Source organism: Cnephaeus nilssonii, assembly GCF_951640355.1.
Source record: "Cnephaeus nilssonii genome assembly, chromosome: 2".
Taxonomy (NCBI): Eukaryota; Metazoa; Chordata; class Mammalia; order Chiroptera; family Vespertilionidae; genus Cnephaeus; species Cnephaeus nilssonii.
The window spans coordinates 16,332,259-16,348,212 of record NC_137073.1 but is presented as its reverse complement, the minus strand read 5'-3'; positions in this window follow the sequence as shown (position 1 = coordinate 16,348,212).

The following is a 15,954-nucleotide window of genomic DNA, read 5'->3' as shown; positions in this document are numbered from 1 at the left end:
AGAAGGGTGTGTAAGGAGAGAGGGTGTGTGTGGCTACTGGGAATTCTGAAAGGGGTGGGGAGAGCTGTGTTCTCAGACTTGGACCCCTTTGCTCATCTCTGGTCACTGATCCCTGATTTCCCTTTGCAGACCCTTTTCTCCTCCATCCTCAGCTCAGATGAGGCTGAGTAAGTGAATCAGGATGAAAACACTCTCCTTACAGGAATGGCGGGTTCAGGAAAACACGAGGCCCATGAAAATCAAGGAGCTTTTGCTGGGACTTCTGGGAAAGAGCCTTCAGCTACTACCATTGGAACTAGCACCTCTGTCCTGCCACAGCATGAGACCTGAGACTGAAGCCAGCACAAGGAGGGCCAGAGAGAAGCCAAGTTTTGATTTAAAATCCTGAAGCCAAAGGCATCTGAAGCCAAACCTACTTACAGATGCCAGCCAGGCTATATCATTTGCAGAGTCCGATGCAAAATAAAAATACAGACTCCCTGTTCCAAAATCAGGGGCAAAGTGCCATTAAAGATACTAAAATATAAAGCTTTTTCCCTCCCTTTCAAAGGTTTCTCTCTCTCAACTTCTTGTAGTATTTCTTTATTTGCTATTGAATGCCATTCTAAATGGAAAGAAATTAAAATTGTAAATTATTAGCGTGAATTTTTGCCCTTATCTTTATATGGTACTAGGCCAGTTTTAAATGCAGATTATGAGCATTTCAGTGATATGTGGAATTACCAAAATTACACAATTTGTATTACATAGCACAGCACATGCATATATTTTGTTCTTACGAGAACAATAGAAATACTGCTCAAAAACTAACTCAGCTGTTTTATTTCACTTTTTGTTGTTGTTAATCTTCACCTGAGGCTTAACAACATTTTTTTCCATTGCTTTTTAGAGAGAGTAGAAGGGAGGGAGAGAGGGAAGGAAGGAGGGAGAGAGAGAGAGAGAGAATTTGATGTGAGAGAGACATGTCAACTGGTTGCTGCAAGGGCCAACTCTCTAACCACTGATCAACACCGGCCAATGCTATTTCACTTCCTGATAGGAGCACTTTCTATCGATACTCTCAACCTCCAGTTTACCAATTCGTAAGGAAGAATGGAATGCTGCACTGTCTGTCTCTTCCCTTCTACAGCCTCATTTTCAGTGTAATTGGTTGGCAGATGCAAGGATATGACATCCAATTATGAAAGGTAGGAGACAGTTCGTTGATTGTTCTGTTTCTTAGAACATCATTGCCTTCTTTCTGCATTTGAAGCAGAAAAGTTCTGGTGCAGATGAATGTGTGGTCTCTTGGGGGTATCAGTGCCACCCGATTAGTCAGTCACAGATGTAAAACACTTCCCTTCTGCTCACTTTGAATCTTGCTGAAATTCCATGCATTGTGGGTCCCCTGAATTCTGTGCTCATGGGGCATCTTCATGCTTTATGTAAATGAGCACCAAGGAACAACAGATATGTGTGTTACACATATTTCCCTTACCCATAGTCAGGCTCTGTTGTCCCACCAGACTTCAATTACAAAACCTAAGTTCAAAGGCATTATTAAGAATTACCAGTGAGCCCTGGCTGGGTGGCTCTGTTGGTTAGAACGTCGTCCCGTACACTAGAAGGTTGCAGGTTCAATTCCTGGTCAGGGCACATACCTAGGTTTCAGGTTCAATCCCCAGTTGGAGTGAATACAGGAGGCAACCAATGGATGTTTCTCTTTCACATCAATGTTTCTCTTTCTCTCTCCCTTCCTCTCTTTCTAAAATCAATAAAAACATATCCTCGGGTGAGGATTAAAAAAAAGAAAAAAGAATTGCTGGTGACAGCAGACCATTGCCTCAAGCACAGAGCCTTCCAACTACAGGCTGCAGGCCCCTGAAGCCAGTCCTGCCCAGACTTCACAGTTTATGTGAGCCCATAACTTCCCTTTGGTTAAAACAACTCTGCTCCCAGTTGCTTACAACTAAAAGAATCCTAATGGATAAGGATCTCACAAACATAGCTTCCCCACAGAATTCAGGGGACCCATACTCATTCATTCAGCAGGCATTTTCTAACTGTCAGGCTTCACAATGAGGCCAGTCAGTGTTGCGGCTGCAGTGAACTTGGGCAGCAGACTCAAGGCAGGATACAGAGGCTTAGCAGCCTGGCTCTCCCTGCAGGATTGGCCTCACATGGAAGCAGATGCCACCTTAAACCTTTTTAAACCTTGGGCAGGGGGGTAAGGGCAGAAATGTGTTGGGCAAGTGGACAGGGATGGAGGGTGGAAGTGGGAAAAATAGCAGATGAAACTGGAGCAGGCAATGTGTGGTTTGGGGGAAACTGCAAATGGGGCTGGAGCAGTTTGGTACAACTGCCACACAGCTTGCACTTAGGGCGATGGTTGTCAGGAACATCTAAAGACAGGTAGACAGAGCCTTGTATTCTGTACTTAAGATTTTAGATGTTGTCCTGCAGGTAACTAGAAGAGCCTGGAGGACTTTTAAACGTTTGTCTGTTTGTCTGTCTGTCTGTCTGTTTGTTGGAAGGATCTTTCTTAAAGTGGTGCATAGGATGAATTGGAGCAAATGAGAAATAAGATGAGGACACTATTTTTTTTAATTTCTTTATTGATTAAGGTATTACATATGTGTCCTTATTCCCCCATTACCCCCCATCCCCCCATTCATGCCCCCACACCCCTGTTGTCTGTGTCCATTGATTAGGCTTATATGTATGCATATAAGTCCTTTGGTTGATCTCTCCCCCTTACCCCCACCCTCCCCTACCTTCCCTGAGGTTTGACATTCTGATTGATGTTTCTCTGTCTCTGGATCTGTTTTTGTTCATCAGTTTATGTTGTTCATTATATTCCACAAATGAGTGAGATCATGTGTTATTTATCTTTCTCTGCCTGGCTTATTTCACTTAACATAATGCTCTCCAGTTCCATCCATGTTGTTGCAAATGGTAAGAACTACTTCTTTTTTACTGCAGCGTAGTATTCCATTGTGTAGATGTACCACAGTTTTTTAATCCACTCATCTGCTGATGGGCACTTAGGCTTTTCCAAATCTTAGCTATGGTGAATTGTGCTGCTATGAACATAGGGGTGCATATATCCTTTCTGATTGGTGTTTCCAGTTTCTTGGGATATATTCCTAGAATTGGGATCACTGGGTCAAATGGGAGTTCCATTTTTAGTTTTTTGAGGAAACTCCATACTGTTCTCCACAGTGGCTGCACCAGTCTGCATTCCCACCAGCAGTGCACGAGGGTTCCTTTTTCTCCGCATCCTCGCCAGCACTTGTCATTTGTTGACTTGTTGATGATAGCCATTCTGACAGGTGTGAGATGATACCGCATTGTTGTTTTGATTTGCATCTCGGATGATTAGTGACTTTGAGCATGTTTTCATATGTCTCTTGTCCTTCTGTCTTCTTTCGAAAAGTATCTAATTTAGGTCCGTTGCCCATTTTTTGATTGGGTTATTTATCTTCTTTTTGTTAAGTTGTATGAGTTCCCTGTAAATGTTGGAGATTAAACCCTTATTGTTGATATCATTGGCAAATATGTTCTCCCATGATGAGGACACTATTATAAGTTCAACTTAAATAAGAGAACCTCGATAGTGGCAATAGGGCTGGAGATAAAATTGATTCATTGTGGGATGAGGGGTGAAGGGAGAGTTTAGGATCCTCCTGTGTCTCTGGCTTGAACACCTGGGCAGATGCCCTGAGCTAAGAAATGCATGTGCAGGTCTGGGGTCAGGGAAAATGGACAGGTTGGACACATTGATTTAAAGGTGTCATGGGTCAGTCAGATGAAGATGCCCAGTAAGCATTTGGTTGCACAGGTTTAGGCTTTTGGGAGTCTCCAGCAAATAAGGGAGAGTTGAAGCCATAGGTGGCTAAGATTGTCTAGATCAGTGGTCGGCAAACTGCGGCTCGCGAGCCACATGCGGCTCTTTGGCCCCTTGAGTGTGGCTCTTCCACAAAATACCACGTACCCTAATTAAGTTAATAACAATGTACCTACCTATATAGTTTAAGTTTAAAAAATTTGGCTGTCAAAAGAAATTTCAATCGTTGTACTGTTGATATTTGTTTCTGTTGACTAATGAGTTTGCTGACCACTGATCTAGATTATAAGAAGAGAGGAAAGCTGAGTTCAGAGGCCTGGGTATGTCAGTTTTCTAAAATATTTCTTCTTTAAATTTTTATTTTTATCTAAGATAGATATAAACATAGAGTAAAGGAATTCTACAAGATTCATTACAAAAAAGGTTGTTCCCTGTCAAAGCACCTCACTTTTAACTCTTTTAGCTGATTTCCCCCCATTATTTACCTCCCTATTGCTAAATATAATATACTTATATTCCTTCTTCTCAGCTTTTAAATTAGAGACACTTTCTATTGTGGAAGATGAGCATTTCACTTTCACCCACCTCCTCCAACATAGTCTCACTCACATATACTTCCTCTGCCCCTACCCTCTAAAATTAGATATTTGGGAGTTTGCGGGGGTTAGAACAGTGTTTGGGTTTTACATTATTATGAGTATGTAGCACACTGTTCAAACCTCTGAGCCACATAGCTGCTATGATTATTTTTTCTTTCCTGAGCAACATTTTGTTTTCCAGGAAGTTATTGTCTCAGTTTTTATTATTTGTTTTGATTTGGTTTTTGATTCAGTTTTCCTTGGTGTGTGTGTGTGTGTGTGTGTGTGTGTGTGTGTGTGTGTGTGTGTGTTTTAATTTATTGATTTGAGAGAGAGAGAGAGAGGAAGGGAGAGAAAAAGAGAAGGATTGATTTGTTATTCCACTTATTCATGCATTCATTGATTGATTCTTGTATGTGCCCTGACCAGGGATCGAACCCTGAAACCTTGGCATATTGGAACAACACTCTAACCAACTGAACTACCCAGCCAGGGCAATTTTCTTTGTTTTTGTTTTGTTTTTATCAGTAATATCACTACAAATTCTCTCCCAGGGAGGAAAAAAATCTCCTCTCAATATGTTCATACACATTTTTAAAGTCGATTTTGTCTTTAAGAAATCTCCCCCAAAGCCCTGGCTGGTGTGACTCAGTGGTTGGAGCATTGGCCTGTGCACAAAAGGGTCTAGGGTTCAATTCCTGGTCAAGTGCATGTACCTGGGTTGGGGGTTACCAACCGAGGAGTTGGTAACCTCGGTCAGGAGTCAACCAGTCGATGAGTCTCTCACATCAATGCTTCTTTCTCTTTCCCTCTCCCTCCCTCCCTTCCACTCTCTCGGAAAAAGCAATGGAGAAAAATATCCTCAGGTGAAGATTAACAAGAAAAAGAAAGAAAAGAAAGAAAAGAAAGAAAGAAAGAAAGAAAGAAAGAAAGAAAGAAAGGAAGGAAGGAAGGAAGGAAGGAAGGAAGGAAGGAAGGAAGGAAGAAAGGAAGGAAGAAAACTCCCCCAGAGTCTGCTGGCTCTGGGATTTCCTTTCACCCTCATTGAGGCAGCAGAATTCTAAGAATGACCCCAATGAACCTAGCCCTTGTATAAGCTTTTTCCCTTGAATCTGGGCAGAACCTGTGATAATGATATGTCACTTCTGTGATTATGTTACCTTGTATAACAAAAGAGATGTTATAGGTGTGATTAGGTTCCTAATAGGGGAGAGTTTTCAGGTGGGCCTAATCACATAGCTCTTTCCAAGCCAAGACTTTTCCTCTGGCCTGTGGTAGAGGAGGAAGTCAGAGAGATTCCAAGAGGGATTCAATGTGAGGGACTGTGACATTGCAATATAATAAGAATTATACTTTCGGCCTTCCTCAGTTTCTGCTACAGGCCTCCTAAAACTCTTATAATTTCCTGAGTGATAGGGGTGAGAGGATTATCTGTTAGTATTCATAATGAGCCTCTTTCAACCATACCTGAGTTTATGCTAATGAGGTGACCCTAGGTGGTTCCCTAGGTAATTTCATGATGGGGGCTGGTTGCCAGAGGAGCCAACTCTGCAGTTAGAGAGTTGGAACTTTCAGTCCCACCCCCATGATCTCTGGGGAGAGAATAGGGGCTGGGGATGGAGTTAATCACCAATTGTCAATGATTTAATTAATCGTGCCTGTGTAATGGGACCTCCATAAAAACCTTAAACCACGGGGTTTGGAGAGTTCCTGGGTTGATAAGACATCATGTACCTCTTCAAATGGCTGTTTTATTTGTAGCCTTTATTATATTCTTCATAATAAACTGGTAATAGTAAGTAAAAGTGTTTCCCTGAATTCTGTGATCCATTATAGCAAATTATCCAATCCAAAACAGGGGTCATGGGAACCCTCGATTTGTAGCCAATCAGATGAAAGTTTGGGTAATCTAGGGACCCACTACTTTCTGGGACTAAGCCCTTAGGATCTGTGCTAAATCTAGGCAGTGTCAGAATTAAATCATAGGATATGCAGTTGGTGTCCATAGAGAATTGGAGAATTGCTTGGTGTGGAAAACACACATTTGGTGTCAGGAGTGTGAGTGGAGAGAGTTTCCCTTTAGGGACGATATCTGTTGCTGAGATGGAGAGGGCAAAGACCTAACAGTGGTCCCTAGGAGCTGACAATAACCAGCAAAACAATGGAACTTTCAGTCCTACAACCACAAGGAACCAGGTTCTGCCAATAACCTAGTGATCTTGGAAGTGGATTCCTCCCCAGATCCTCCAGGTAAGAATGAAACTCAGTTAACACCTTGTATTCAGCCTTGAAAGACCCCAGACAGAGAACCCAGCCAAGCCCTGCCCCTGACTTCTGACCTATGGAAGTGGGAGATCAATGGGCATTGTTTTAAGCTGCTAAGTTTGTGGTAATTGTTACACAACAACAGAGAACAAATACACCCATACTGGGGGCGGGCACCTTTACTTCTCTCCTGAACAGCCTCTCATTTTACTGTATCTTGTATCTCATTTCTGGTTTACTCCCTGGTTTATGTTTGGCACGTTCACCAGTAGCTTCCAAAGAAAGGTATATGGAGAACAAATTTGCAGGCCTAAAGTTGCCTTTATTCTATACTTACTTACACTTCATTGAAAATTTGACTGGATATAGACTTCTAGGTTAGAAACCATTTTCCTCCAGAATTTTGAACTTATTGCTTCCTGTATTCTAGCTTCTAGTGTTGTTGAAAAGTCCATTTTCATTCTGATAGTTGGCTCTCTCTCCCTAAGTTTTTAGAATCTTCTCTTTGCCCCAGTGTTCTGAAATTACACAATGAAGTGCCCTGTGTGTGTCTCTTTTCATCCATCAGGCTGGGAAGAGCCACCCTGAGACATGGGCAAGAGTGTTCTCTGTCCTAGGCCCTATCCTTCAGAGAGCCCCCCTCTGGATATGCTCCAGCCATGCTTCTTCTCATCCGACAAAGAGTCTACTAAGCAACTCAGAGCTCACACTCTGACAGTAACCTAGGCACATACCTGGAATTCCTTGTCCAAAGAGCTCAAAGCCCATTTCTAAGATCCATTTGGTCATCTTCTCTAGATCTGTCCTGAGCACAGATCATACCACTATTGCTTGCTTATGCTATCAAGTGGCCAAGAAATGGCTCTTTGTGGGAGATAGGGATGGAGCTTGGAGTGTCGACATGTATGCACATGAGGCCCTTCATGGTGTGGGACAGTTCCAGGAGTTGGGAAAAAAAGGGAGCAGGTGAAGAGATGTCAGCAGGGGCCAGCAACCCCCACACTTCCATCTTCTGGAGCAGAACTCCAAAGAACCTGAGTGTTCTATATTGGAACCTGGCCTTCCAGGTAGTTCTGAAGGTATGTTTGTCAAGGTAGGAGGATAGAACATATTTTACTTATTTGTTTGTTAGCTTCATTTATAACTTAAAAAAAAATTTAGACATATAGCATATTGGCCTTCATTTTTACTCCTGCCCATACCCTACAAGTATTAGGAGTGGGCTTGACACTGGGTACTGGTGGGTATCCCTTCATCTAGAAATTTGTGTCTATCCATTCTGGGAAATTTTTTTTAGTTATTTCTTTTTTAAAATATATATATATATTGTTGATTTCATAAAGGAAGGGGGAAAGAGAGAGAGAGAGAGATACAATATTGTATTAGTTTCAGGTGTGCACCCCAGTGATTAGACATGCCGGCCGGGCCAAAATGTTCCTTTTTTTAATCTGATAATAATTTGTGTTTGAAGCCTATTTTATCTGACATTAATATAACCACTGCAGCCTATGTCTACTGCTTGTATGATATATCTGTTTCCATCCATTTACTTTTTGTTCTCCTTTACATTTTTCTTAAAACATTTTAAAATGACACATCTATTGTATGAGTATTTTATTATATACTAGAGGCCTGGTGCACAAAATTTGTGCATGGGGTAGGGGGAGGGTGTCCCTCAGCCCAACCTGCACCCTCTCCAATCTGGGACCCCTCTAGGGATGTCTGACTGCCCATTTAGGCCCGATCCTGGTAGGATCGGGCCTAAACGGGCAGTCGGATATCCCTCTCACAATCCAGGACTGCTGGCTCCCAACTGCTCACCTGCCTGCCTTCCTGATTGCCCCTAACCGCTTCTGCCTGCCAGCCTGATTACCCCCTAACCACTCCCCTGCCAGCCTGATTGATGCCTAACTGCTCCCCTGCCAGCCTGTTTGCCCCTAACTGTCCTCCCCTGCAGGCTTGATCGCCCCCAACTGCCCTCCCTTGCAAGCCTGGTCCCTCCCAACTGCTCTCCCCTGCTGGCCATCTTGTGGCAGCCATCTTGTGTCCACATGGGGGCAGCCATCTTTGACCACATGGGGGCAACCATCTTGTGTGTTGGAGTGATGGTCAATTTGCATATTACTCTTTTATTAGATAGGATAGAGGCCTGGTGCACAGGTGGGGGCCAGCTGGTTTACCCTGAAGGGTGTCCCGGATCAGGGTGGGAGTTCCCTTGGGGCGTGGGGTGGCCTGGGTGAGGGGCCTGTGGTGGTTTGCAGGCTGGACACGCCCTCCCGCCAACCCAAGCAGAGGCCCTGGTATATGGGATTTATTTATCTTCTATAATTGAAACTTTGTAGCCTTGAGCGGAGCCAAGCTTCCTGCCTGCTCTGTGGCCGCAGCCATTTTTTTGGGATTTATTTATCTTCTATAATTGAAACTTTGTAGCCTTGAGTGGAGGCCTGGGCCAGCCAGGGTGTGCGGAAATCTTGGCTTCCTCCATTGCTGGGGAAACCCAAGCCTCCTGCTCACTCTGTGGCCGCAGGCATCTTGGTTGGGTTAATTTTCATACTCGCTCCTGATTGGCTGGTGGGTGAAGCTTGTGGGTGTAGCAGAGTGATGGTTAATTTGCATATTACTCTTTTATTAGATAGTATGTATACCAGTACATTTTAATTGAAAATATTATCACAAATCATCCTCTCTAATAAACTGGTAATATGCAAATTAACCATCACTCTGCTACATAAGCCACGCCCACCAGCCAAGCCACGCCCACCAGCCAATCAGGGCGAGTATGCAAATTAACCCCAATCCAAGATGGCTACAGCCACAGAGAGCAAGGTTTCCCAGGTAACAGAGCAAGCCAAGCTTTCCATAGCCGTTGCAGGCCTAAGCCTCCACTCAAGCTACAAAGTTTCAATTATAGAAGGTAAACAAATTCAAACAAATGGCAGCAGAATGGAGCTTGAGAGAGCAGGCCAGGGTTGCTGGCAGCAACAGGGAAAGCAAAGCTTTCTGCACACCCTGGCCGGGCCCACCCGCTTAAGGCTACAAAGTTTCAATTGTAGAAGGTGAATTAACTGCCACAGAAATGGCTGCCGCCCCAGGCTACAAAGTTTCAATTGTAGAAGGAAAATAAATTCCAGATACCAGGGCCTCCCCTTGGGTTGCCAGGGGGCGTGGCCGGCCTGCAAACCACCACAGGCCCCTCGCTCAGGCCGCCCCACACCCCAAGGGAACCCCCACCCTTATCTGTGACACCCTTCAGGGCAAACCAGCTGGCCCCCACCCCTGTACCAGGCCTCTATCCTATCTAATAAAAGAATAATATACAGATTGATCATCACTGCAACACACAATATAGCTGCCCCCATGTGGTCAAAGATCCTGCCCCCATGTGGACACAAGATGGCCACTACAAGATGGCCAGCAGGAGAGGGCAGTTGGGAGGCACCCGGCCTGCAAGGGAGGGCAGTTGTGAGGGACCAGGCCTGCAAGGGAGGGCAGTTGAGAGGGACCAGGCTTGCAAGGGAGGGCAGTTGGAGGTGATCAACCCTGCAGGAGAGGGCAGTTAGGGGTGGCCAGGCTGGCAGAGGAGGGAAGTTGGGGGCAAACAGGCTGGCAGGGGAGCAGTTAAGCATCAACCAGGCTGGCAGCGGAGTGGTTAGGGGGTGATCAGGCTGGCAGGCAGAAGCGGTTAGGGGCAATCAGGAAGGCAGGCAGGCAAGCAGTTGAGAGCCAGCAATCCTGGATTGTGAGAGGGATGTCCGACTGCCCGTTTAGGCCCGATCCTGGTGGGATCGGGCCTAAACGGGCAGTCGGACATCCCTCCAGGAGTCCCAGATTGGAGAGGGTACAGGCTGGGCTGAAGGACAACCCCCCGCCGTGCACGAATTTCGTGCACTGGGCTTCTAGTGAGTATATAAAAGGAAATATAAGAAGTATCCTTTTAACCCAGTTGGTGTGGTTCAGTGGTTGAGCATCAATCTATGAACCAGAAGTTCACAGTTTGATTCCCAAGTCACGGCACATGCCCAGGTTGCGGGCTCAAACCCCAGTAAGGGGGCATACAGGAAGCAGCTGATCAATGATTCTCTCTCATCATGGATGTTTCTAACTCCTTCTCCCTCTCCCTTCCTCTCTCTGAAATCAATAAAAGCATTTTTTTAAAAAATAGAAGTACCCTTTAAACTACAAATAGAAGGGAATTTCTCAATGTGTATTTGAAAAAAACCTATACCTAACATCATATTTAGTGGTAAAAGACTGAGTGCTCTCTTCCTAATATCAGAATAGAAAAGAATGCTTGTTCTCAGTCCTTCTATTCAACATCGTACTAGAGCTGTGGTCGGCAAACTGTGGCTCGTGAACCACATGCAGCTCTTTGGCCCCTTGAGTGTTGCTCTTCCACAAAATACCACGACCTGGGTGAGTCTATTTTGAAGAAGTGGCGTTAGAAGAAGTTTAAGTTTAAAAAATTTGGCTCGCAAAAGAAATTTCAATCGTTGTACTGTTGATATTTGGCTCTGTTGACTAATGAGTTTGCCGATCACTGTACTAGAGGTTCTCACCAGTATAATAAAAGAATTTTTAAAAAGAAAAAGTTATGCAAATTAAAAGGGAAGAAGTAAAACTATATTTTCAGACAACATCATGACCTATGAAGAACATTCTAAGAAATCTATAAAAGCTGCTAGAACTCATAAGTGAGTTTAACAAGGTTGCAGTAAAAAATGATTATTAAAGAAAGATAAATTGCATTTGTATGTACTACAATATATAAAACTCTTAAAATTATAATTAAATCAATTTATAATGGTATCCAAAACCATGAAATACTTCAGGATGTTCTTTCTTTTTTTTAACTAGAATATACTGACTCAATTAAAGTGATCCATGAATAGTCTTCACAATGGATATTTGAAGAGCATCTGGTCTGACATTAAGCCAGGGTTTGTTTCTTTTTTATTATTATTATTGATTTCCGAGAAGAAGAGAGAGGGAGAGAGAGATAGAAACATCAATCATGACAGTCATTGATGGGCTGTCTCCTGTGGTTGGATTTAGGTTAACCATTTTACCTTTTGGTTGCTGTTTGCCCTATTTTTTGTTCCAGTGTTCCTTCTTTCCTGCCTTCAGTTGCAGTAACTGAATATTTTTAGCAATACCTCTATGCAATATTTCTTTAGTGTTGCTTTAGGGATTTCAATGTACATCCTTAAATTTTCCCAGTCTACTTAGGGTCAATATTATACTACTGCACCAGAAATGTAGAAACCTTTTAACTGTAGACATCCATTTACTTCCCACCCCATCCTTTATGCTAGAGTTGTCATATATGTTATATCTATGTCCATTGTAAACTTTACAATCTAATTATTTAATTTTTGCTTTAAATAGGTATATGCATTTTAACAAAATTAACAAGGAAAAATTATTTTATATTTACCCCCATATGTACCACTTTCAATGTTGTTTCTGTCTTGAAAATTTCATTTCCAGGTAGTATAATTTCTCTTCAGTCTTTATAGATTTATTGCCAGTAAATCTTTGCTAATAGATTCTCTTAATTTTATCTGAAAATATCTTTTTACCTTAAATATTGAAGGAGGTTTTTCACTGGATACAAATTTTGGGTTGATAGATTTTTTTTTTCCTCTTAAAATTTTGAGGGTGTTATTCCATTGCACTCTGGCCTTCTTTGTTTCTGATAAGAAGTCAGGATAATCCAGATTCTTATTTCCCTGTATCTGTAGTGTCACTTTTCTTTTGTCTGCTTTCAAGATGGTCTCTTTATCTTTGGTTTTCAGCAGTTGGACTATGAAGTACCAGGATGTAGTTTTGTTTGTATTTATCCAGCTTGGAGTTTTCTGAGTTTCTTGAATCTGTAAGTGTATGTCATCAAACATAGGGAAATTCCATCCATTATTTCTTCAAAAAAATTTTCTGACCATTTCCTCTCCTCTCCTTCTAGCACTCAATTTACTCTTTAGTTAGTTACCCTCTTGGATCTTATCCCACAAGCCACTGAGGCTATTCTATTTTTTTATGCTTTTTTTTTCTATCTAAGCTTCAGTTTGGATAGTTTTTATTGTTCTGTCTTCTAGTTCACTTATCTTTTTTCTATAATGTCTAATCTGCTGTTAAGCCCATCCAATGAATTTTTTATTAAAGACATATTTTTCTAGAATTTTCATTTAATTATTTTCATTGGTTTCTGTTCCTGTTCTCTTCCCTGAGATATTCTATATCCTATTCTAAATATGTGTATGTGTGTATCTATATCTATATAAATATATATCTATATATATATACACATATACACATATACATATACATATACACATATACATATACATATATGTCCTTGAGAACAGTTATGTTATGGGCTGAATCATGCAACACCCTGCCTCCAAATTTATATGTTAGAGCCCTAACCTCCAATGTGACTGTGTTTAGATAGTGGACCTTTAAACAGGTAAAATTAAATCATAATGGTAGGGACCTAATCCCTCATGACTAATCCTAATATATAAAAACCCAGGGTCCATAACATCCAAAACGACTGAAGGCTCAACTGACTGGAAGTTATGCAAATTAAAAGGGAAGAAGTAAAACTATATTTTCAGACAACATCATGACCTATGAAGAACATTCTAAGAATGTCCTATCCTATATAATTTATCTATACTACTAAAAGAGTAATATGCTAATTAGACTGGGTCGACCGGCCATCGTCCGTACGTCCGACTTCCTTCCAGACACAGCCATGTTGGTAGGGGCCAAGGCAGAGGCCGTTAGGGGCAATCAGGCCAGCAGGGGAGGGCAGTTGGGGGTGAGATCAGGCCAGCAGGGGAGGGCAGTTAGGGGCAATCAGGCAGGCAGAGGCAGTTAGGGGGGATCAAGCAGGCAGGCAGGTGAGCGGTTAGGAGCCAGCAGTCCCAGATTGCAAGAGGGATGTCCCACTGCCAGTTTAGGCCCAATCCCACATCCCCCAAGAGGTCCCCAATTGGAGAGGGTGCATGCTGGGCTGAGGGAATACCCCCCTCCCCTGCCCCGTACATGAATTTCTAGTGTGCACCGGGCCACTAGTCTTCTTATAAAAAGAGAAAGATACTCCAGGAATATGCATTAGCATAGAGGAAAAGCCATGTGAGAATATGGAGAGAATGTGCCATCTGCACCCAACTCTGCTAGCACTTTGATTATGGACTTTCAGCCTTCAGAACTATGAGAAAATAAATTTCTGTAGTTTAAGGCATCCAGTCTGTGGTATTTTATTATGGCAGCTCTAGGATGCCAATACAAATTATAATAACTGCTATAAAATCCTTGTCTGCTAATTCTAATGTATTGTTTATTATAGGGTTAGTCTCCATTGATTGTCTTTTCTCTGGAGAGTAGGACACATTTTCATAAGTCCTGTGTGTCTAGTGAGAGTGAATTGTGAACAATATGTTTCGGAGACTCTGAATCCTGTTATTCTCCTCCCATGTGCATGCAATGTTCAGGAGTGAACCAGAGATTTGGGCAAAATTTATACACAGAATTTGGAACATGCCATCTCTGTTTCTGTTCTTTCCAGATTTTCCCTCCTTCCTTTCCAGCAACTAAACTTGTCACAAATTGTCCTGGGGTTCTTCAAACCAATAAAGCCATGAGTTTTCTACTGTAGTTTTAGCCACCTGAAGTGACAGTTACTGCAGCCTCCCCTCAGGCTAGAAACCATGAAAAAATGTGAAACATCTAAAGCAGTTTCCTTCTTTCAAGTGTTAATGCCCCTCCAGTATTGCTTTTGGTTTCTCTCCAGGGCTTTTAGGTAATTGTTTTTTAATGTTTGGTACAGAATTTGTAGTTGCAAGCCATAGACATTTTGATCCAATTGAAACTCCTTCCCATACCTGAATAGAAGTTGCTGGAATCAATCCAAGTGTTCCTACTTTTACTTCCTCCTCCTTGGTCTAAGCTACCATAGCAGCAACAAAACTAAAGCAGTAACTTCCAAACCAGTTTTTCCTAGTACTCTTATTCCCATCCAGCTCATTCTCCACATGCTTAGAGTACTTCAGTGGGTTGACCTTAGATCCCCTGTTCTTGCTCTACACAACGCTTAGGATATTTCAGCCACTTCTGTTTCCAGTTGCCATCTCTTTGCTGATAACTCCTAAATGTGCACCTCCAATCCAGAACAATTCCTATAAATCATCTGCCTGCTGGAATGTCCTTTTGCTTATGTCAAAGGGTCTTTTGACTCATCATGTCCTACAGTAATATTATCAGTTCTCCTCTCAAAATTTGTTTTCTTGCATCCCCTATCATAATGAATACCCTCACCAGTTATCCAGTTTCCCATGTCAGAGATCTGGGAGTCATTCTTGATCCCCTCACTTCAACACTTCATCTCCAAAACCTCTGGGTTTTTATTTCCTTAATCTCTCTCAAAACTACCCATTTTTCAGGGGCGGGGGGGTCAATCGGGAAAAAAGGAGACATAGGTAAATCTTTAGACAATAAATTAAAAACAAAAAAAAACTACCCATTTTTCTCCATCTTCATTTCCACTGTTGCCCAATCACTAGCCTGGGTTTTCAAGCAATAAACTGGCCTTCCTACTTCTGGTCTGGTCCCTTTAGTCTCTACTACAGTAGCCACAGTGACCTTCTGGGTGTTTCTAGGTCCCTGACTTTTCCATACATTTTTTATTTTATTTCATTTTTTAAAATATATTTTTACTTATTTCAGAAAGGAAAGAGATAGAAACATCAATAATGAGAGAGAATCATTGATCAGCTGTCTCCTACATGCCCCACACTGGGGATCGAGCTCACAACCTGGGCATGTGCCCTGACCAGGAATTAAATTGTGACCTCCTGGTTCATAGGTCAATGCTCAACCACTGAGCCACCGAACCAGGCTTCATACATTTTTTTAAATCAGCTTATGAGTTTCTTTCTAAAAGGCCTGATGGGCCCAGCTGGTGTGGCTCAGTGGTTGAGCATCGATCCTTGCACCAAGAGGTTGCCGGTTCGATCCCTGGTGAGGGCACATGCCTGGGTTGTGGGCTCGATCACTGGTGGGGGTGTGCAGGAGGCAGCCATTTGGTGTTTACCCTCTCATCGCTGTTTCTATCTCTCCCTCCCTCTCCCTACTTCTCTCTGTAAAAATCAATAAAATATCTAAAATAAAATTTAAAAAAAGAAGCCTGATGGGATTTTGATTGGGATTGCATTGATCCATAGATCAATTTTGGAGAAATTTCTATGTAAATATTGAGTCTTCCAATTCTTGAATATAGCATCT